The 22,130-nt window shown below is 34.2% G+C and overlaps 2 protein-coding genes across 2 annotated transcripts in view; both read right to left on the minus strand.

Moving 5' to 3' along the window:
- Nucleotides 1-22,130, minus strand: part of LOC125863950 (uncharacterized) — a 180,610-nt gene that overhangs the window by 143,940 nt on the left and 14,540 nt on the right. The gene's annotated exons all lie outside the window — the stretch shown is intronic.
- LOC125864110 (uncharacterized) overlaps nucleotides 7,011-22,130 on the minus strand; it is a 131,236-nt gene continuing 116,116 nt past the window's right edge. The window contains exon 6 of the mRNA XM_049544061.1: nucleotides 7,011-7,134. The gene's annotated coding sequence lies outside the window, so the exon portion shown is untranslated. The remainder of the gene's footprint in view (nucleotides 7,135-22,130) is intronic.

Raw genomic sequence — 22,130 nt, forward strand, 5'->3', positions numbered from 1 at the left:
CTATACCTTTGGCCGGGTATAGGATGCGCTGGCAGCGTGAGGTAGATCGCTGTATCATCACTATAGCTCTTATGTGATGGTTGTCGGTTAGAGAAACTCCCACAGAAGTTATTGTATTTTTATATACATCAGTTTATTGTATTTTTATATACATTTCAGAGTTATGTTGTATCCTTGTGTGTATTTCACAGCATGTTTTTAAACAGTTTGTTTCTTTATATTGCACTTGTTTTAAATTTCTTTATATTGAAATGAGTTCAGTCATATTGAGTTGAGTATTCAAAGTTGAGTATCCATAGTTGAGTATCCAGAGTCGTATATCATATCTTTGAGTCGAATATCATATCCTTGAGTTGAGTATCTAATCTCTGAGTTGAGTATCTTATCCTTGAGTACTTCTGGGTTGAGTAAGTTTGAGTAGTTTGGAGTATTCCTTGAGTTGAGTAAAATTGAAAAGAGGCAAGTATGTTTCCTTTTTATCAAGTTTCAAGCTTATGTTTATGTTTTAGAATTCCCCTTAAATGCTCGTACATTCCACGTACTGAGCCATTTGGCCTGCATCTTCTCATGATGCAGACACAGGTATTCAGGATCATCAACAAGAGCTTCGTTGATACATCTGAAAGTTTGAGTTAGCTATGGTGAGCCTCATTGCTTCCGGAGGATTCCATTTACTTTCAGTTGTTTGGAGGTCGTGGGTATTGTCCAGACTTCCATCATTGTCATTTAGAGGCTTCATAGATAGACAGTAGAGTTTTAGAAGTTTTCATTTATTTTATTAAATGTTTTAAAGACTAAAGTTGCCTTTTTATGGCGAGTTGTATATGTTTTATTATACAGAGTTTCTTTGGACTTAAAGTTTGTATTTAAGTCTTATGAACTTTTATTTCAGTTTTTAAGCTTTGTATTCTTGAATCAGTTTTCCGCTTGTAGTCAGCCAGGATGAGGGTTCGCTTGGGACCAGCAATTGTCTTCGAGTGCCGACCACGTCCAGGGTGTAGGCTCGGGTCGTGACAAACTTGGTATCAGAGGACAAAGTTTGAGTGTCCTAGGGTGTCTATGAAGCCGTGTCAGTAGGATTTCGTTTATGGTTGTGAGGGCCCCACTTCTATAAATGAGGGACTACAAACATTTAAGAAAAGTTTCCCTTCTTTCATACTCTTAATCGTGCAATAGAGCTATGTCATAGAGACTTATTCTAACTCGTGCATTTCTCAGAATCATTCGATTACCCACCATACTAGAGGTGGTTAAAAAGTAAAGTCAATACTTTGTCGACGAGTTGTTTTTTGTAAGAGTTTTAAGGAAGTCATGAGACTCCAAAGGGGCTTAAGAGAAGTCCAAGAGTAAGTTAAGTGTTCAGTTTCAGAGTAATGCCCTCATATTCATATGAATCGTGCATTTGAGCTAAAAGCGAGTTGTAATATTTTCCTTAAGCCTTGTTTCAGTTGAGATCCTTATGAGACAATATGATTAGAGCTTGGGATATGATTTTCACCCGAAAAGGTAGCACAAGTTATGAGATCATGAGCAGTAGTAGTGAAAGTGCTCACAGTTAGAGTAAATTATGCAGAGGTTTAGTAATCCTAGAAAGGGAGATAGTGATGAGGCAAGCTATGTTATTATAGTCATGCACCCAGTAAGTTTTGATGAAGAGTTTTTCCTTATCGGTAGACTAAGAAGTGATGAGTTGTGAAGAGCTCAGGATAGGAGGTAGAGTAAGAGTTGCAAGTCAAGATGAGTTAGAGTATACCTTAACTAGAAAAGGGTTATGAGGATGTGTCATCGTGTTTGTAATGACCAAGTGTAAGTGGTGAATAGAAGAGCAAGAGTATTCATGAGGTGATAGCTCTAAGCTAGAATTATAATCTTTAAGGGAAAGCCCGTAATATTCAAAGTGTTATAGAACTAATTAGGCATTGATGTATAACGAATGAGTGAATAGTACTTATATTGCGAAGTCGAAGGTGATAGTAATTGTAAGTATGAAGGCTAAGAGGTGACGATTAACTACTTGTCATAAGGTCCTAGTGGACGAGTGCTTCTAAAATTTGCACTTAGTAGTAGTTGTAAGTTAGTATAGTAAGCGAGCGATCATATTAATATTCGGGTTTAGTCATAAATATTAAGCTTGAATTTGAGATGAGTGTTATGATCAAAACAATGGCAACATGAGGGTGATGATGTTAGTCTTGAGATTTGATCTACAAGACTTGACATAGTGTAGGTGAGAAATTGAGATGTTTGCTACAATGAATGTGAGTAATACAAGTGAGAGACCCTAACCTTTAGATAAAGGCAGTGAAGTGTGACTAAGTCACAAGAGTAAAAAGGGCAATAAGAGGTAGACCATTTAGAAATGATGGAATATGTCCATAGCCTTCAGTTGTTAGCTTTAGACCTAAGGGGGAGATGACAAGATGAGAAATTAAGTCAAGTGTTTGAGAGTAAGATGGTAATGAGTTCAAAGAGTTTGGGGATGTCTTTTTAGAAGTCCTTTCTGTAATGGAGTGATGTTAGAAAGAGGAGGTTGATGTTGTTACCGTGTTAGTGATGGTGTGATAATTCCATCTAAGATTATTAACAATGAGGAAGAAGAGAATTAGATTTTACTAAGAGAAATAGTTAAATGAGAGCCCTTAGTTGGATCTGAAGGAGTTGGTTAGTAGGGGTCCATGGAGTTGTTAGAATACAAAGCTTGAATGTATAGTGTTAAACAGTGATAGTCTTGGGAGGAGATTCCTTATCGAGGTATAGAACCCGAACTTAAAGATTTGAGTTAAGCTTGAATATAGTAAGAGCAAACCATTAGACTCAGACCTTAGTAAGAGTAACCCCATTTCATACCCAGTTCAGTCGTCATTCGAGGACGAATGATCCCAAGGGGGAGAAATTGTAACACCCCAGAAAAATTTTTGAACTAAGACTCGAACCGTTCTTCGTAGTGAGTGAGATTTTACCAAGGAATTTAAAATTTCTTAAGTGTTAAGTTCACTAGATGTAGCACCTAGAGTTCGAAAAAGAACTAAATTGGAAATAGCAAAATCTGAAATTTTGCAAGTTATGCTTAAGTATGAGTTTAGGGTCGACTTCAAATGACCATAAATCCTAGCTCAGGATGAATTAGGTGTGCTACTAGATATCGTAGGAAAGACCTTTGAATTATCTTTCCAACGCCGTTGAGTTTGCTAAGTTTCGAGGTAGGATGAGTGAGATATGACCTTTTGAAGATAGGTTGTCCAGTTAAGGAAAGTTAGCCGAAAATAAAGAGGGGTATTTTGGTCTTTTCCTTACCCAATCAGATTTAATTCGTTTTTAGTAATATTTTAAGGGTCTAATCCTATTAGGTTCAGTTTTATAATCCTAAAATACGCCTAGGGTTTTAGTTGAGAATTCAAGAAGAGAAAAGAAGAAGAGAAAAGAGGAGAAAAGAGAAAGGATGAAGGCGTTCGTCGAAATTCTTGCATCTTGTTGCGGATTTTCGCCATGGGTTTAATCCCTAAGAGGTATGTAAGCTTCCATAGTGTTGGGTTCTTTCACCCACACGCCAATCATGATTTATTCAGCGTAATTTCGTTCTTGAAATTTAAAGATTAGAGTTCTTGATGAGTTCTTGATAAGTGTTCTTGAAGTTTCATTAAGTTTTGAAAGAATATTCTGCTTAGGTCAACTTTAAACCACCATATCTCTTAGAATATTAAGAGTTATGTGAGACATAACTTATCCAATTAAAGGTAATTGAATCTACTTTCCAACCCCACCAGTTTAACGTCAATCCAATATCTGAGTAAAAAGTTATGACTATTTTAGTAACCTATACAGTGCTGTTACGAATTAGGCGACGGGAAAATATTAAAGAGAGTCATTTTTGTCTTTTTACCTCCAAGAAACCATAAATGAAATTATTGACTAATAAAAGACTCACAACAATCAGATTTTCATCTTCACTAATGAAAATCATAATTCTTGGCCATAGAGATTTCAAGAAACTAATTCAAAAATCTCAAGAAAGGTTTTCTTGATTGTTTACCTTCAAGCTAGGGTTTCAAGACTTCTGATCAAGTTCTTCTTCAAGATTCTTCAAGAATCTTGTTCTTCTAGGTATGTAAGGCTATCATAGTGTTGGACTAGTTCGTCCTCACACCCTACATCTACTTTCAGATCAGTAAAAGAGTAATCTAGGAAACTTTCCCTAGATTTGAGTATTCTTGAGATAAGTTGATTTTGAGTTCTTGAATTCATGTTTATTTTAAAAGTTATATTCCTAATTATCGAATAGCTATATTGTTATTGAGATCCTTCATATCATGAATCATAAATCTTGAATTCAAAATTCAAATTCAAGAGAGAGTTAAGAGTAGAGTTCAAGAAAACCTTTGAGTTCAATTGTGAATCCTTTGAGATCAACTATCGATTTGAACTAAGTTTTGAGGAAGTAAGTCAGAGAATGAGAAGAGTCTATAATGTTATGTAGACCTACGAGTCAAGTCGTTCATGCCCATAAATTCCGCATGAACTCCAGAAGTTGAGTATCTTTGAGAGGAGTAGTATCTTCAAGTTCTAAGTCTTGAGTATTGAGTTCCTAATCCCCTTTGAGATTATATTTCTAAGCATGGGACTATTACATGTTACCTATAAAGTCTTTGAGTTGAATTGTTCATGCCCATAATTCCGCTTGAATCCTATAAGTCGAGCAGTCTTGAGAAGAGAAGTATCTTTGAGTCCTTGAGTTGAGTCGTTCATGGTCATAATTCCGCATGAACCCTCTGAGTTGAGCATTCTTGAAGTGAGTAGTATTATTGAAGTTCTTGAGTTCTAAGCATTTGAGTTCTATCTGTGATTATTGAAAACCTTGCATTGAGTCGTTCATGTCCATCATTCGACACGAACCACATTTTAAGAAGTCTTTTACAAATGTTTTACCTTTGTTTTAAGACTTAAGTTTTGAGTTCAGTAAAGAGTGAAGAGTAAAGTTTGAAGTCCTTTTCTTCAAAAGTATATGAGGACTAAGTATTCCCAAAGAGTTTATAAATGTTTTCACATTTACATAAGAACGGAAATTGAGATTTCCAAAGAGCTTTCGGGCAAGTTTTCAGAAAAGAGTAATCATTTTCTAAATGAAGCAAGAGAGGACACTGAGATTTCCAAGATAGCCTTTGGGCTAAGTTTTTGAGCAATTATCTCAAATCAGCAGAAAGAAATATGTTTTTAAAACATAAGAGCTAGTATATTTTTGGGAGTAGTATTGAGCACCGATATGGGGGAGAGTTTAGACAACTCACAGCCTCCATAAACCATGTAGCCACCATGGGTAGAAAAGGGTCATACTTTTTAGATGAACCTTTTTCGAAATAGACTAGTGGATCCATTAGGCAGTTCAGGTCCTATACCTTTGGCCGGGTATAGGATGCGCTGGCAGCGTGAGGTAGATCGCTGTATCATCACTATAGCTCTTATGTGATGGTTGTCGGTTAGAGAAACTCCCACAGAAGTTATTGTATTTTTATATACTTCAGTTTATTGTATTTTTATATACATTTCAGAGTTATGTTGTATCCTTGCATACACACAGATTTCACAGCATGTTTTTAAACAGTTTGTTTCTTTATATTGCACTTGTTTTAAATTTCTTTATATTGAAATGAGTTCAGTCATATTGAGTTGAGTATTCAAAGTTGAGTATCCATAGTTGAGTATCCAGAGTCGAATATCATATCTTTGAGTCGAATATCATATCCTTGAGTTGAGTATCTAATCTCTGAGTTGAGTATCTTATCCTTGAGTACTTCTGAGTTGAGTAAGTTTGAGTAGTTTGCAGTATTCCTTGAGTTGAGTAAAATTGAAAAGAGGCAAGTATGTTTCCTTTTTATCAAGTTTCAAGCTTATGTTTATGTTTTAGAATTCCCCTTACATGTTCGTACATTCCACGTACTGAGCCATTTGGCTTGCATCTTCTCATGATGCAGACACAGGTATTCAGGATCATCAACAAGAGCTTCGTTGATACATCCGAAAGTTCGAGTTAGCTATGGTGAGCCTCATTGCTTCCGGAGGATTCCATTTACTTTCAGTTGTTTGGAGGTCGTGGGTATTGTCCATACTTCCATCATTGTCATTTAGAGGCTTCATAGATAGACAGTAGAGTTTTAGAAGTTTTCATTTATTTTATTAAATGTTTTAAAGACTAAAGTTGCCTTTTTATGGCGAGTTGTATATATTTTATTATAAAGAGTTTCTTTGGACTTAAAGTTTGTATTTAAGTCTTATGAACTTTTATTTCAGTTTTTAAGCTTTGTATTCTTGAATCAGTTTTCCGCTTGTAGTCAGCCAGGATGAGGGTTCGCTTGGGACCAGCCATGGTCTTCGAGTGCCGGCCACGTCCAGGGTGTAGGCTCGGGTCGTGACACTCGTGGAATCGGGCCTCATACTCTGATACTGTCATGTAGCCCTGCTCTAACCCAGCAAACTAATCTCTGAGCTGATCTCTGATGCTCCTGGGAATATATCGGGCCAAGAAGTTCTCTGAAAACTCAGTCCATGTGACCGGTTGAGACCCAGCTGGCCTAGTCTCTAAGTATGTACGCCACCACTGCCTGGCGGGACCGTCTAACTGGTAAGCGGTGAAGTCTGCTCCTCTCGACTCCACTAAACCCAAAGTTTGTAGCCGTTCATGGCAAGTAACTAGAAACTCATGGGCGTCCTCCCCCACTGCCCCAGAAAACCTCGGCGGTGATAGTCGAAGGAACACCCCGAGCATCTTTTGCTCCCGTAGTGGCATGACGCCCTCCAAATCGTCAGGCTAAACATCCGGTGCCGCTAGCTGCTGAACAACCGGTACCGCTGGTGTAGGCTGGCCCTGCGGTACTGGAACGGCTGGAGCTGGGGCCTGCTGCATACCCCCAATGGCAACTAGTATCTGTACGAGCATCGCCTGTATATCTGGAGCTGCCACAGTCTCGAGCGGTGGCTGGGCTGGTCCCGAGCCCATCGGTTGTTGCTGTGATGGAGCTGCTGGTGGCTCTATCACCGGTTCCGGAGTTTGCTCTCGGTCCTGGGCTGGTGCTGTAACTCTGGCACGACCTCGAGGTCGGCCTCTACCCCTAGCTGGGGCCCTACCACGCGTGCGAGCCATCCCTATAAAAGAGTGGTACAAGTAAGATTTTCATAAACCGATAAGAGACACAATGCACGACAGTGATACAAAAGCGACACGTTCTTAAAGACATTCTGTAGCCTCCCGAAGATAAGTAACAGACGTCTCCGTACCGATCTGCAGGACTCTACTAGACGTTAGCTCTGTACAAGTGAGACCGACGAACCTGGGCTCTGATACCAATTTGTCACGACCCGATTTATCAAGTCATGATGACACCTACTATAACCCACCAGCAGGTAAGCCAACCCGTAACCCGGAACAACAAGTAATGGGTCTGAGGGTAGAAATTAAACAAGAGTAGGCAATTAACAATATAAACAGGTGGAAGCAACCCAAAACATATATACAAATAAAGATCCCTCCCAGAACCTGGAAGTCACCAGTAAAGAGCTACTACAAAATGAGTACAAGTCCCAAAACTGTACAACAGAGACTAGACTGTCTCGAAAGGAAAAAGACAAGTCTATATATACAGAGGGAGACTGAAATAGTAAAAAATGCCGTGTGCTCAACCCCGTCTCCGGATAAGTCTACTCCAAGCTCGATCAATGCTGGCTACTAGTGCTCGGACCTGCATCACAAAATAGATGCAGAGCGTAGCATGAGTACCAATACAACAGGTACCTAGTAGGCATTATAGGCCGACTGAGCAAGATAAGCAAAAGTGAACTGAAATGCAAATAAAGGGTCACATAAAGTGCAAAGAGTAGTAAATGGGGGTATGTACACGAGCGTACAGGCAACAAAGACAAGTAATCTAACTAACTCCGCCGGGCTCCCATAAACCCGACGGGTACGCTCGTGCACAATAAAAGAAACCACGTGCACGGACCCCTATAAGCTCGGCAGATGCACCGGCAGTTGAAGTAAAATAATGGAGCTAGAAGGTCTATCATAATATTACCAATTTCTGAAGTTTTAACTGAACCATTCCCAATCATATTCCAGGATCTCATTACGTCCCGAACTTTAATCAAAATATCTCCAACCTCCAAAACCTCAACCTACAGATGAGAGTAATCAAGACTAAACTGAAGCTTTAGTGAGGAATTGGGAATACACCACGTGCAAGCTGGACCACAGACTCGAATCGGGTATTATAGCTAATGAGTCAACCTATATGGGCTGGACCACGGACTCGAACCGGGTGCTGTAGCCAAAGGTCGGGCACGGGTGGGCTGGACCACGGACTCTAACCGGGTACTGTAGCCAAAACCAGATCACAGGTGGTAAGCTGGACCACGGACTCTAACTGGGTACTGTAGCTAAGTCTGGACATATGTAAGCTGGACCACGGACTCTAACCGGGTACTGTAGCCAATAGAAAAGGAGGGCATTATGGATACAAGGTCATAAGCTGAGTTACCACCTAGCTAAGGCTCAGACTATCAGACTCAAGTCTGTTATATCAGTCTATAAGGAGCTGACCGTCCGAAACGATGTCGGAAAAAGTTCTACTGCCCAACGACATCCGAAACCTCGCAAGTCTATGGCAACACTAGTCTAAGCCTAGAGTAAGGCCAAACATACTTCAAATCAATATTATCATATACACCACAAGGTATGGATGTTCAATAATATCAAGAGACATGCTGTCATAATCCAACACTTTCCCGAAATAAGGTCTAAAGTAGGGATTATAGAAATTTAGCATGCTCGACACCCGAACCCCTCCATACTCAAGCAAATCAATAACAAATGCCTAAACATGCTCAATCTCACGAGGGAAAGCCATAGCCTACCTGAAAGCCGACCATGCGTGCTCCAACTAACGGTACCGGAACTTTTCCCCTCCGAACGGTTTCCAAATGCTTCCCCACTAACAAAAGGTTAATCACCTCATCATTACGAATATATTGACTCTAAAATTATATTTTTCAGAGACGGACCCAAAATCGGGTCTAAAACGGGATTGTAGGACCCACAATTGGAATCCCAAAAACGAATCCATGAAAACGTCCCAAATACCTTACTAAACTAATACCCCAAAATTTAGCACAAACAGATGCCTAAAACATAGCAAATCAGCCACAACAATTAACACTAGCAGCCCCTTGATCACCCATTTCTGGAAAAACGAGACCCTTCCAACCCAAACAGATTATACCACGACGATCCTTGTGAAAAACTCTACAAGTTAGCCTCAAGAAAGACTCAAAACGGACCTATGATTAAGATCTCACATTTCAAAATTCAACAACAATTCATTCCGAAAATCACCCTAGCAGTAGCTAAATTCGATTTCTTACCTCAAACAAAACCTCCCTTCGCGTTCCTGAGATAACCTCTAGATTCCCCACGAAATTCTCTTGAAGTTAGCCTTTTGAATCACTTAATTCGGGCTTAAAATGGAGGAGAAATCTTATGTTGAAGATGTGAAAGAAATAATGGTCGAAATTCGTCCTAAAATTTGGAAATTTACAGATTTCCATCCGCTGCCACGTGGCGTCGCGTGGCTCTGCCACGTCACCACCGCGTTAGAATTCTACAAACCTTTAAACTTAAATTTCGATGTTCCGGACTCGTTCGGAATCGGAAAAATACAAACCATATATGGAATCTGATTGAAAATGATATTTCGGACTCAACGGTGAAGGCGGAATTTCCATTTGGAGATCGCTTCGATGAAAAGTGGGTCCTACACCAGTATCGTTTTGAGCCAGATTCCACAACTGCCAACTAAAGCCTCGGGAAGTGAACAAAGGGTTGTTCTAGACCAAAATCGATATTCCGAAGCTAACCTAGCTGTCAGAATTTACAACTGAGCACGTCTTCCAAGAAGGTTGACCAAAGTCAACTTTTCAAGTAATAAAATCTCCAAAACAGGGAAACGGGCCTAAAACCCAAACGAATGACCAGGCGACCGAACAATCAGTGCCAGCAAGTCATAAATGACTTGGGGTCGCTACAGAAATGCTCTATACGAGGGAAAGAAATCTTTAATTTAAAAATGACCTGGAGGGTCATTACACAATTCATAAGTTCATAATCACATTTATACTATAAATGCCCATTTATATGCGATCTCCAAATAATGTACATTTGATAACTTTATCCTAAAATTATTTACTTGTCATTACTAAAATTCCAGTTGACATATATATACATTTTTCAAAAGTCATTGATCTTATCCTAAAATATATCAGTATTTCTGAATATGGTATGATAATTAATAAGTCCACAAATACATTTTACTATAAATGCTCAATGCAATCTCTTTCATAACCACCATCAAGAAAAATATATTATTTTACATAGTTTATTGTATCTCAAGCAAGGTTTCTACTTATTAACCTTATATTTATAAAATTTTTTAATGTATAAGTGGTTTTCATGAGATTATTTCCTATTTCAAACTAATTATTATTGTAATTTTATTTTATGTGTAGCTAAAATGAATTATTTCATTAACAACAACAAGAATAAAGTGGTGTTCATAATGGGAGCAACAGGAACGGGAAAATCTCGTCTCTCTGTTGACCTTGCCACCAATTTTCGAGGAGAAATAATCAACTCTGACAAAATGCAAGTATTTAAGGGACTTGAAATCGTGACCAACAAGATCACACACGCTGAGAAACAAGGTGTATGACACTGTTTGCTAGGTATACATATTTGAAAAAGACATACTTCTGTGATTCCTTTATTTTAATGTGAATATTAATTGACAGTTATTTTGTTTCACAAATTTTTAGGTGAAATTGAGCCAGATTCCAACTTCACGGCCGAAGATTTCTGTGTGAAGTCCATTGTCTACATAGAAAATATTTTGAAGACTCAATGTGTTCCAATTATTGTGGGAGGGTCAAATTCGTATATTGAAAAACTTGTGGAAGACCCTCTGTTCATGTTCAAATATAAGTATGACAGTCGATTTATTTGGATTGATGTAGAGCAATCATTCTTGAACCGTAGAGTTGACACGAAGGTTCATGAAATGGTCAATGCAGGTAGTTTTAGTAGTTATTTTATATATAAATCAAAATATAATAATGACTCTAACTAAAACTTTTCTTATATAGTTTTCTTAATACTACTTTTGGTTTTCAAGTATATGTTCACCTAAACAAAACTATTCTTAAATTTTTGTTGCATGCAGGGCTGGTGGATGAGGTGCGGCAAATTTTCATTCCAAATGCAGATTACACCAAAGGAATCTGACGGTCCATTGGTGTCCCTGAAATGGCCAAATATTTAAGGGAAGAAAAAAATATAGACGGAGATGATGAATCAAAGAAGATGATTCTTCAAACTTCAATTTCAAGTATCAAACATAATACTCGTATATTAATTTGTAACCAACTTGACAAGATTTAACGATTAATAAATGAGAAAATGTGGCCGGTGCATCATATTATTCCTACAGACGTTTTCAAAGAAGATGGAAAAGAAGTTGTTGACGAAGCATGGAGGAATATTGTTTTGCAACCATGCCTAGATATTGTGAAAAGATTTCTCAACAATGATGATCACAATATTAGTATTTAGTGTACATAAACTATCATTATCTCTATCTTCTGTTATTTTTTCTCTTGGTCATTTTAATTTTTGACCTATTTTGTACAGTTTGTATCGAACTACATATATATANGTTATTTAATTTATAGAGTAAATATTTAAGATTTATAAAAATATTTAATTTAAGGTCCGATTCAGCCCAAGTGCCAAGTCCTAATCCAAGTCCAAGTCTTTGATATTTAATATATATTAATATAAATACGTACTTACACAATTACATGAGATCATTCTTACTGTCAAGGTAATAGAGTGAAAAAAATAAATGACTATAAATGTTTGAGAAGATTATAACTTTAAAGAATTTTAAAGAATAAAATTCTTAACTCCAAATATAAAATTGTTACATAGAAAAAGAAGAGAAAATAATAAATTTACAATCTATCGGTAAGGATCATTTAAGGAAATATATTCTACCTAATTCAATAACGATGATGGAAGCTTCATTCAATAAAACATTTATCTATTATTACATGCTGCACAAGTACACATAAATAATTCTAATTGAAATAGTTATCGATAATTGTTCCTTCCCTTCTAATTGAATTAGACTTAGCACTTATGACGTGTTGTTAAATAGTGTATGAATTGACGCATTATCACTTGAATGTATTCCTTGAGAAATATTATTGAGTTCTTTGTACAATCCTTTTGAAATTCAAATTTTCGTCAATCCTGCATGTGATCTCATAACTATGTGCATCTACAAATTTCATCCTAAAATTATTTAAGCCTAATCACCCAAATTCAAGCTGACGTATTTGTAGGTTTTTTACAAGAATTATTGTTAACCTAAAAGATATGGTTTTTTTTTAAATTTGGTATATACCAATTCATAAGTTCATAATCACATTTATACTATAAATGCCCAGTTATATGCGATCTCTAAATAATGTACATTTGATAAATTTATCCTAAAATTATTTACTTGTCATTACTAAAATTCCAGTTGACATATATATACATTTTTCAAAAGTCATTGATCTTATCCTAAAATATATCAGTATTTCTGATTATGGTATGATAATTAATAAGTCCACAAATACATTTTACTATAAATGCTCAATGCAATCTCTTTCATAACCACCATCAAGAAAAATATATTATTTTACATAGTTTATTACATCTCAAGCATGGTTTCTACTTATTAACTTTATATTTATTAGATTTTTTAATGTATGAGTGGTTTTAATGAGATTATTTACTATTTTAAACTAATTATTATTATTATTATTATTTTATTTTATGTGTAGTTAAAATGAATACTTTCATCAACAACAAGAAGAAGAAAGTAGTGTTCATAATGGGAGCATTAGGAACGGGAAAATCTCGTCTCTCTGTTGACCTTGACACCCATTTTCGAGGAGAAATAATCAACTCGGACAAAATGCAAGTATTTAAGGGAATTGAAATCGTTACCAACAAGATCACACATGCTGAGAAACAAGGTGTACGACACTATTTGCTAGGTATAAATATTTGAAAAAGACATTCTTTTGTGATTTCTTTATTTCAATGTGAATATTAATTGACAGTTATTTTGTTTCACAAATTTTTAGGTGAAATTGAGCCAGATTCCAACTTCACGGCCGACGATTTCTGTGTGTAGTCCATTGTCTACATAGAAGAATTTTTGAAGACGCAATGTGTTCCAATTATTGTTAGAGGGTCAAATTCGTATATTGAAAAACTTATGGAAGACCCTGTGTTCTTGTTCAAATATAAGTATGGCAGTCGGCTTATTTGGATTGATGTAGAGCAATCAGTCTTGAACCGTAGAGTTGACAAGAGGGTTGATGAAATGGTCAATGCAGGTAGTTTTAGTAGTTATTTTATAGATAAATCAAAACATAATAATGACTCTAACTAAAACTTTTCTTATATAGTTTTCTTAATACTACTTTTAGTTTTCAAATATATGTTCACCTAAACAAAACTATTCTTAAATTTTTGTTGCATGCAGGGCTGGTGGATGAGGTGCGGCAAATTTTCATTCCAGATGCAAATTACACCAAAGGAATCCGACGGTCCATTGGTGTCTCTGAAATGGCCAAATATTTAAGGGAAGAAAAAAATATAGACGGAGATGTTGAATCAAAGAAGTTGATTCTTCAAGATTCAATTTCAAGTATCAAACATAATACTCGTATATTAATTTGTAACCAATTTGACAAGATTCAACGATTAATGAATGAGAAAATGTGGTCGGTGCATCATATTATTCCTACAGACGTTTTCAAAGAAGATGGAAAAGAATATGTTGACAAAGCATGGAGGAATAATGTTTTGCAACCATGCCTAGATATTGTGAAAAGATTTCTCAAAAATGATTATTACAATATTAGTATTTAGTGTACATAAACTATCATTATCTCTATCTTGTGTTATTTTGTCTCTTGGTCACTTTAATTTTTGACCTATTTTGTACAGTTTGTATCGAATTACATATATATATATATATACTATTCTTGTCTGTAAAAACTTTGTTATTTATAGAGCAAATATTTAAGCTTTATAAAAACATTTAATTTAAGGTCCGATTCAGCTCAAGCGCCAAGTCCAAATCCAAGTCTTTGATATTTAATATATATAATATAAATACGTATTTACATAATTACATGAGATCATTCTTACTGTCAAGGTAATAGAGTGAAAAAAAAATGACTATAAATGTTTGAGAAGATTATAACCTTAAAGAATTTTAAAGAATAAAATTCTTAACTCCATATTTAAATTTGTTACATAGACAGAGAAGAGAAAATTATAAATTTACAATCTATCGGTAAGGATCATTTTAGGAAATATATTCTACCTAATTCAATAACGATGATGGAAGCTTCATTCAATAAAGCATTTATCTATTATTACTTGTTGCATAAGTAAATATAAATAATTCTAATTGAAATAGTTATCGATAATTGTTCCTTCCCATCTAATTGAATTAGACTTTGCACTTATGACGTGTTGTTAAATAGTGTATGAATTGACGCATTATCACTTGAATGTATTTCTTGAGAAATATTATTGAGTTCTTTGTACAATCCTTTTGAAATCCATATTTTCGTCAATCCTGTATGTGATCTCATAACAATGTGCATCTAGAAACTTCATCCTAAAATTATTTAAGCCTAATCACCCAAATTCAAGCTGACGTATTTGTTGGTTTTTTACAACAATTATTATTAACCAAAAAGATATGATTTTTTTTTAAAATTTGTTATATACCAATTCATAAGCTCATACTCACATTTATACCATAAATGCCCTGTTATATGCGATCTCCAAATAATGTACATTTGATAACTTTATCCTAAAATTATTTACTTGTCATTACTAAAATTCCAGTTGACATATATATAGATTTTTCAAAAGTCATTGATCTTATCCTAAAAGATATCAGTATTTCTGAATATGGTATGATAATTAATAAGTCCACAAATACATTTTACTATAAATGCTCAATGCATTCTCTTTCATAACCACCATTAAGAAAAATATATTAATTTACATAGTTTATTACATCTCAAGCAAGGTTTCTACTTATTAACTTTATATTTATAAGATTTTTTAATGTATGAGTGGTTTTCATGAGATTATTTACTATTTTAAACTAATTATTATGATTATTATTTTATTTTATGTGTAGCTAAAATGAATACTTTTATCAACAATAACAAGAAGAAAGTGGTGTGCATAATGGGAGCAACAGGAACGGGAAAATCTCGTCTCTCTATTAACCTTGCCACCCATTTTCGAGGAGAAATAATCAACTCGGACAAAATGCAAGTATTTAAGGGAATTGAAATCGTGACCAACAAGATCACACAGGCTGAGAAACAAGGTGTACGACACTATTTGCTAGGTATACATATTTGAAAAAGACATTCTTTTGTGATTCCTTTATTTTAATGTGAATATTAATTGACAGTTATTTTGTTTCACAAATTTTTAGGTGAAATTGAGCCAGATTCCAACTTCACGGCCGAAGATTTCTGTGTGAAGTCCATTGTCTACATAGAAAATTTTTTGAAAACTCAATGTGTTCCAATTATTGCTGGAGGGTCAAATTCGTATATTGAAAAGCTTGTAGAAGACCATGTGTTCATGTTCAAATATAAGTATGGCAGTTGCTTTATTTGGATTGATGTAGAGCAATCAGTCTTGAACCGTAGAGTTGACACGAGGGTTGATGAAATGGTCAGTGCAGGTAGTTTTTGTAGTTATTTTATATATAAATCAAAATAAAATAATGACTCTAACTAAAACTTTTCTAATATAGTTTTCTTAATACTACTTTTGGTTTTCAAATATATGTTCACCTAAACAAAACTATTCTTAAATTTTTGTTACATGCAGGGTTGGTGGATGAGGTGCGGCAAATTTTCATTCCAGATGCAGATTACACCAAAGGAATCCGACGGCCCATTGGTGTCCCTGAAATGGCCAAATATTTAAGGGAAGAAAAAAATATAGACGGAGATGATGAATCGAAGAAAATGATTCTTCAAGCTTCAATTTCAAGTATCAAGCATAATACTCGTATATTAATTTGTAACCAACTTGACAAGATTCAACGATTAATAAATTAGAAAATGTGGCCGGTGCATCATATTATTGCTACAGACGTTTTCAAAGAAGATGGAAAAGAAGTTGTTGACGAAGCATGGAGGAATACTGTTTTGCAACCATGCCTAGATATTGTGAAAAGATTTCTCAAAAATGATGATCACAATATTAGTATTTAGTGTACATAAACTATCATTATCTCTATCGTGTGTTATTTTGTCTCTTGGTCAATTTAATTTTTGACCTATTTTGTACAGTTTGTATCGAACTACATATATATATATATATACTATTCTTGTCTGTAAAAACTTTGTTATTTATAGAGCAAATATTTAAGCTTTATAAAAATGTTTAATTTAAGGTCTGACTGAGCCCAAGCGCCAAGTCCAAATCCAAGTCCAACTCTTTGATATTTAATATATATTAATGTAAATACGTACATACAGAATTATATGAGATCATTCTTACTGTCAAGGTAATAGAGTGAAAAAATAAATGACTATAAATGTTTGAGAAGATTATAACCTTAAAGAATTTTAAAGAATAAAATTCTTAACTCCAAATTTAAAACTGTTACATAGACAAAGAAGAGAAAATAATAAATTTGCAATCTATCGGTAAGGATCATTTAAGGAAACATATTCTACCTAATTCAATCACGATGATGGAAGCTTCATTCAATAAAACATTTATCTATTATTACATGCTGCACAAGTAAATATAAATAATTCTAATTGAAATAGTTATCGATAATTGTTCCTTCCCTTCTAATTGAATTAGACATAGCACTTATGACGTGTTGTTTAATAGCGTATGAATTGACGCATTATCACTTGAATGTATTCCTTGAGAAATATTATTGAGTTCATTCTACAATCCTTTTGAAATCCGTATTTTCGTCGATCCTATATGTGATCTCATAACAATGTGCATCTAGAAACTTCATCCTAAAATTATTTAAGCCTAATCACCCAACTTCAAGCTGACGTATTTGTAGGTTTTTTACAAGAATTATTCTTAACCTAAAAGATATGATTTTTAAAAAAAATTTAGTATATACCAATTCATAAGCTCATAATCACATTTATACCATAAATGCCCAGTTATATGCGATCTCCAAATAATGTACATTTGATAACTTTATCCTAAAATTATTTACTTGTCATTACTAAAATACCAGTTGACATATATATACATTTTTCAAAAGTCATTGATCTTATCCTAAAAGATATCAGTATTTCTGATTATGGTATGATAATTAATAAGTCCACAAATACATTTTACTATAAATGCTCAATGCAATCTCTTTCATAACCACCATCAAGAAAAATATATTATTTTACACCGTTTATTACATCTCAAGCAAGGTTTCTACTTATTAACTTTATATTTATAAGATTTTTTAATGTATGAGTGGTTTTCATGAGATTATTTACTATTTTAAACTAATTATTATTATTATTTTATTTTATGTGTAGCTAAAATGAATACTTTCATCAACGACAACAAGAAGAAAGTGGTGTTCATAATGGGAGCAACAGGAACGGGAAAATCTCGTCTCTCTGTTGACCTTGCCACCCATTTTCGAGGAGAAATAATAAACTCGAACAAAATGCAAGTATTTAAGGGACTTGAAATCGTGACCAACAAGATCACACACGCTGAGAAACAAGGTGTAGGGCACTATTTGCTAGGTATACATATTTGAAAAAGACATTCTTTTGTGATTCCTTTATTTTAATGTGAATATTAATTGACGGTTATTTTGTTTCAGAAATTTTTAGGTGAAATTGAACCAGATTCCAACTTCACGGCCAAAGATTTCTGTGTGAAGTCCATTGTCTACATAGAAAATTTTTTGAAGACTCAATGTGTTCCAATTATTGTTGGAGGGTCAAATTCGTATATTGAAAAACTTGTGGAAGACCCTGTGTTCATGTTCAAATATAAGTATGACAGCTGCTTTATTTGGATTGATGTAGAGCAATCAGTCTTGAACCGTAGAGTTGACACGAGGGTTGATGAAATGGTCAATGCAGGTAGNGTTCATGTTCAAATATAAGCATGACAGCTGCTTTATTTGGATTGATGTAGAGCAATCAGTCTTGAACCGTAGAGTTGACACGAGGGTTGATGAAATGGTCAATGCAGGTAGTTTTTGTAGTTATTTTATATATAAATCAAAATATAATAATGACTCTAACCAAAACTTTTCTTATATAATTTTCTTAATACTACTTTTGGTTTTCAAATATATGTTCACCTAAACAGAACTATTCTTAAATTTTTGTTGCATGCAGGGCTGGTGGATGAGGTGCGGCAAATTTTCATTCCAGATGCAGATTACACCAAAGGAATCCGACGGTCCATTGGTGTCCCTGAAATGGCCAAATATTTAAGGGAAGAAAAAAATATAGACGGAGATGATGAATCGAAGAAGATGATTCTTCAAGCTTCAATTTCAACTATCAAGCATAATACTCGTATATTAATTTGTAACCAACTTGACAAGATTCAACAATTAATAAATGAGAAAATATGTTAGGTGCATCAAATTATTGCTACAGACGTTTTCAAAGATGATGGAAAAGAAGCTGTTGACGAAGCGTGGAGGAATACTGTTTTGCAACCATGCCTAGATATTGTGAAAAGATTTCTCAGAAATGATGATCACAATATTAGTATTTAGTGTACATAAACTATCATTATCTCTATCGTGTGTTATTTTGTCTCTTGGTCACTTTTAAGAAAAAAGTGGTGTTCATAATGGGAGCAACAGGAACGGGAAAATCTCGTCTCTCTGTTGACCTTGCCACCCATTTTCGAGGAGAAATAATCAACTCGGACAAAATGCAAGTATTTAATGGACTTGAAATCGTGACCAACAAGATCACACTCGTTGAGAAACAAGGTGTACGGCACTATTTGCTAGGTATACATATTTGAAAAAGACATTGTTTTGTGATTCCTTTATTTTAATGTGAATATTAATTGACAGTTATTTTGTTTCACAAATTTTTAGGTGAAATTGAGCCAGATACCAACTTCACGGCCGAAGATTTCTATGTGAAGTCCATTGTCTACATAGAAAAAATTTTGAAGACACAATGTGTTCCAATTATTGTTGGAGGGTCAAATTCGTATATTGAAAAACTTGTGGAAGACCCTGTGTTCATGTTCAAATATAAGTATGGCAGTTGCTTTATTTGGATTGATGTAGAGCAATCAGTCTTGAACCGTAGAGTTGACACGAGGGTTGATGAAATGGTCAATGCAGGTAGTTTTTGTAGTTATTTTATATATAAATCAAAATATAATAATGACTCTAACTAAAACTTTTCTTTTATAGTTTTCTTAATACTACTTTTGGTTTCCAAATATATGTTCACCTAAACAAAACTATTCTTAAATTTTTGTTGCATGCAGGACTGGTGGATGAGGTGCGGCAAATTTTCATTCCAGATGCAGATTACACCAAAGGAATCCGACGGTCCATTGGTGTCCCTGAAATGGCCAAATATTTAAGGGAAGAAAGAAATATAGACGGAGATGATGAATCAAAGAAGATGATTCTTCAAGCTTCAATTTCAACTATCAAGCATAATAATCGTATATTAATTTGTAACCAACATGACAAGATTCAACGATGAATAAATGAGAAAATGTGGCCGGTGCATCATATTATTGCTACAGACGTTTTCAAAGAAGATGGAACGAAGCTGTTGACGAAGCATGGAGGAATACTGTTTTGCAACCATGCCTAGATATTGTGAAAAGATTTCTCAAAAATGATGATCACAATATTAGTATTTAGTGTACATAAACTATCATTATCTCTATCGTGTGTTATTTTGTCTCTTGGTCAATATAATTTTTGACCTATTTTGTACAGTTTGTATCGAACTACATATATATATATATATACTATTCTTGTCTGTAAAAACTTTGTTATTTATAGAGCAAATATTTAAGCTTTATAAAAATGTTTAATTTAAGGTCTGACTGAGCCCAAGCGCCAAGTCCAAATCCAAGTCCAAGTCTTTGATATTTAATATATATTAATGTAAATACGTACATACAGAATTATATGAGATCATTCTTATTGTCAAGGTAATAGAGTGAAAAAATAAATGACTATAAATGTTTGAGAAGATTATAACCTTAAAGAATTTTAAAGAATAAAATTCTTAACTCCAAATTTAAAACTGTTACATAGACAAAGAAGAGAAAATAATAAATTTGCAATCTATCGGTAAGGATCATTTAAGGAAACATATTCTACCTAATTCAATCACGATGATGGAAGCTTCATTCAATAAAACATTTATCTATTATTACATGCTGCACAAGTAAATATAAATAATTCTAATTGAAATAGTTATCGATAATTGTTCCTTCCCTTCTAATTGAATTAGACATAGCACTTATGACGTGTTGTTTAATAGCGTATGAATTGACGCATTATCACTTGAATGTATTCCTTGAGAAATATTATTGAGTACTTTGAACAATCCTTTTGGAATCCATATTTTCGTCAATCTTGTATGTGATCTCATAACAATGTGCATCTAGAAACTTCATCCTAAAATTATTTAAGCCTAATCACCCATATTCAAGCTGACATATTTGTAGGTTTTTTACAAGAATTATTCTTAACCTAAAAGATATGATTTTTTTAAAAAATTTGGTATATACCAATTCATAAGCTCATAATCACATTTATACTATAAATGCCCAGTTATATGCGATCTCCAAATAATGTACTTTTGATAACTTTATCCTAAAATTATTTACTTGTCATTACTAAAATTCCTGTTGACATATATATACATTTTTCAAAAGTCATTGATCTTATCCTAAAAGATATCAATATTTCTGAATATGGTATGATAATTAATATGTCCACAAATACATTTTACTATAAATGCTCAATGCAATCTCTTTCATAACAACCATCAAGAGAAATATATTCTTTTACATAGTTTATTACATCTCAAGCAAGGTTTCTACTTATTAACTTTATATTTATAAGATTTTTTAATGTATGAGTTGTTTTCATGAGATTATTTACTATTTTAAACTAATTATTATTATTATTTTATTTTATGTGGAGCTAAAATGAATACTTTCATCAACAACAACAAGAAGAAAGTGGTGTTCATAATGGGAGCAACAGGAATGGGAAAATCTCGTCTCTCTGTTGACCTTGCCACCCATTTTCGAGGAGAAATAATCAACTCGGAAAAAATGCAAGTATTTAAGGGACTTGAAATCATGACCTACAAGATCACACACGCTGAGAAACAAGGTGTACGACACTATTTGCTAGGTATACATATTTGAAAAAAGACATTCTTTTGTGATTCCTTTATTTTAATGTGAATATTAATTGACAGTTATTTTGTTTCACAAATTTTTAGGTGAAATTGATCCAGATTCCAACTTCACGGCCGAAGATTTCTGTGTGAAGTCCATTGTCTACATAGAAATTTTTTTGAAGACTCAATGTGTTCCAATTATTGTTGGAGGGTCAAATTCGTATATTGAAAAACTTGTGGAAGACCCTGTGTTCATGTTCAAATATAAGTATGACAGTTGCTTTATTTGGATTGATGTAGAGCAATCAGTCTTGAACCGTAGAGTTGACACGAGGGTTGATGAAATGGTCAATGCAGGTAGTTTTTGTAGTTATTTTATATATAAATCAAAATATAATAATGACTCTAAGTAAAACTTTTCTTATATAGTTTTCTTAATACTGCTTTTGGTTTTCAAATATATGTTCACCTAAACAAAACTATTCTTAAATTTTTGTTGCATGCAGGGCTGGTGGATGAGGTGCGGCAAATTTTCATTCCAGATGCAGATTACACCAAAGGAATCCGACGGTCCA

The sequence above is a fragment of the Solanum stenotomum genome, chromosome 1 (genome assembly GCF_019186545.1).
Source record: "Solanum stenotomum isolate F172 chromosome 1, ASM1918654v1, whole genome shotgun sequence".
NCBI classification, from domain to species: domain Eukaryota; kingdom Viridiplantae; phylum Streptophyta; class Magnoliopsida; order Solanales; family Solanaceae; genus Solanum; species Solanum stenotomum.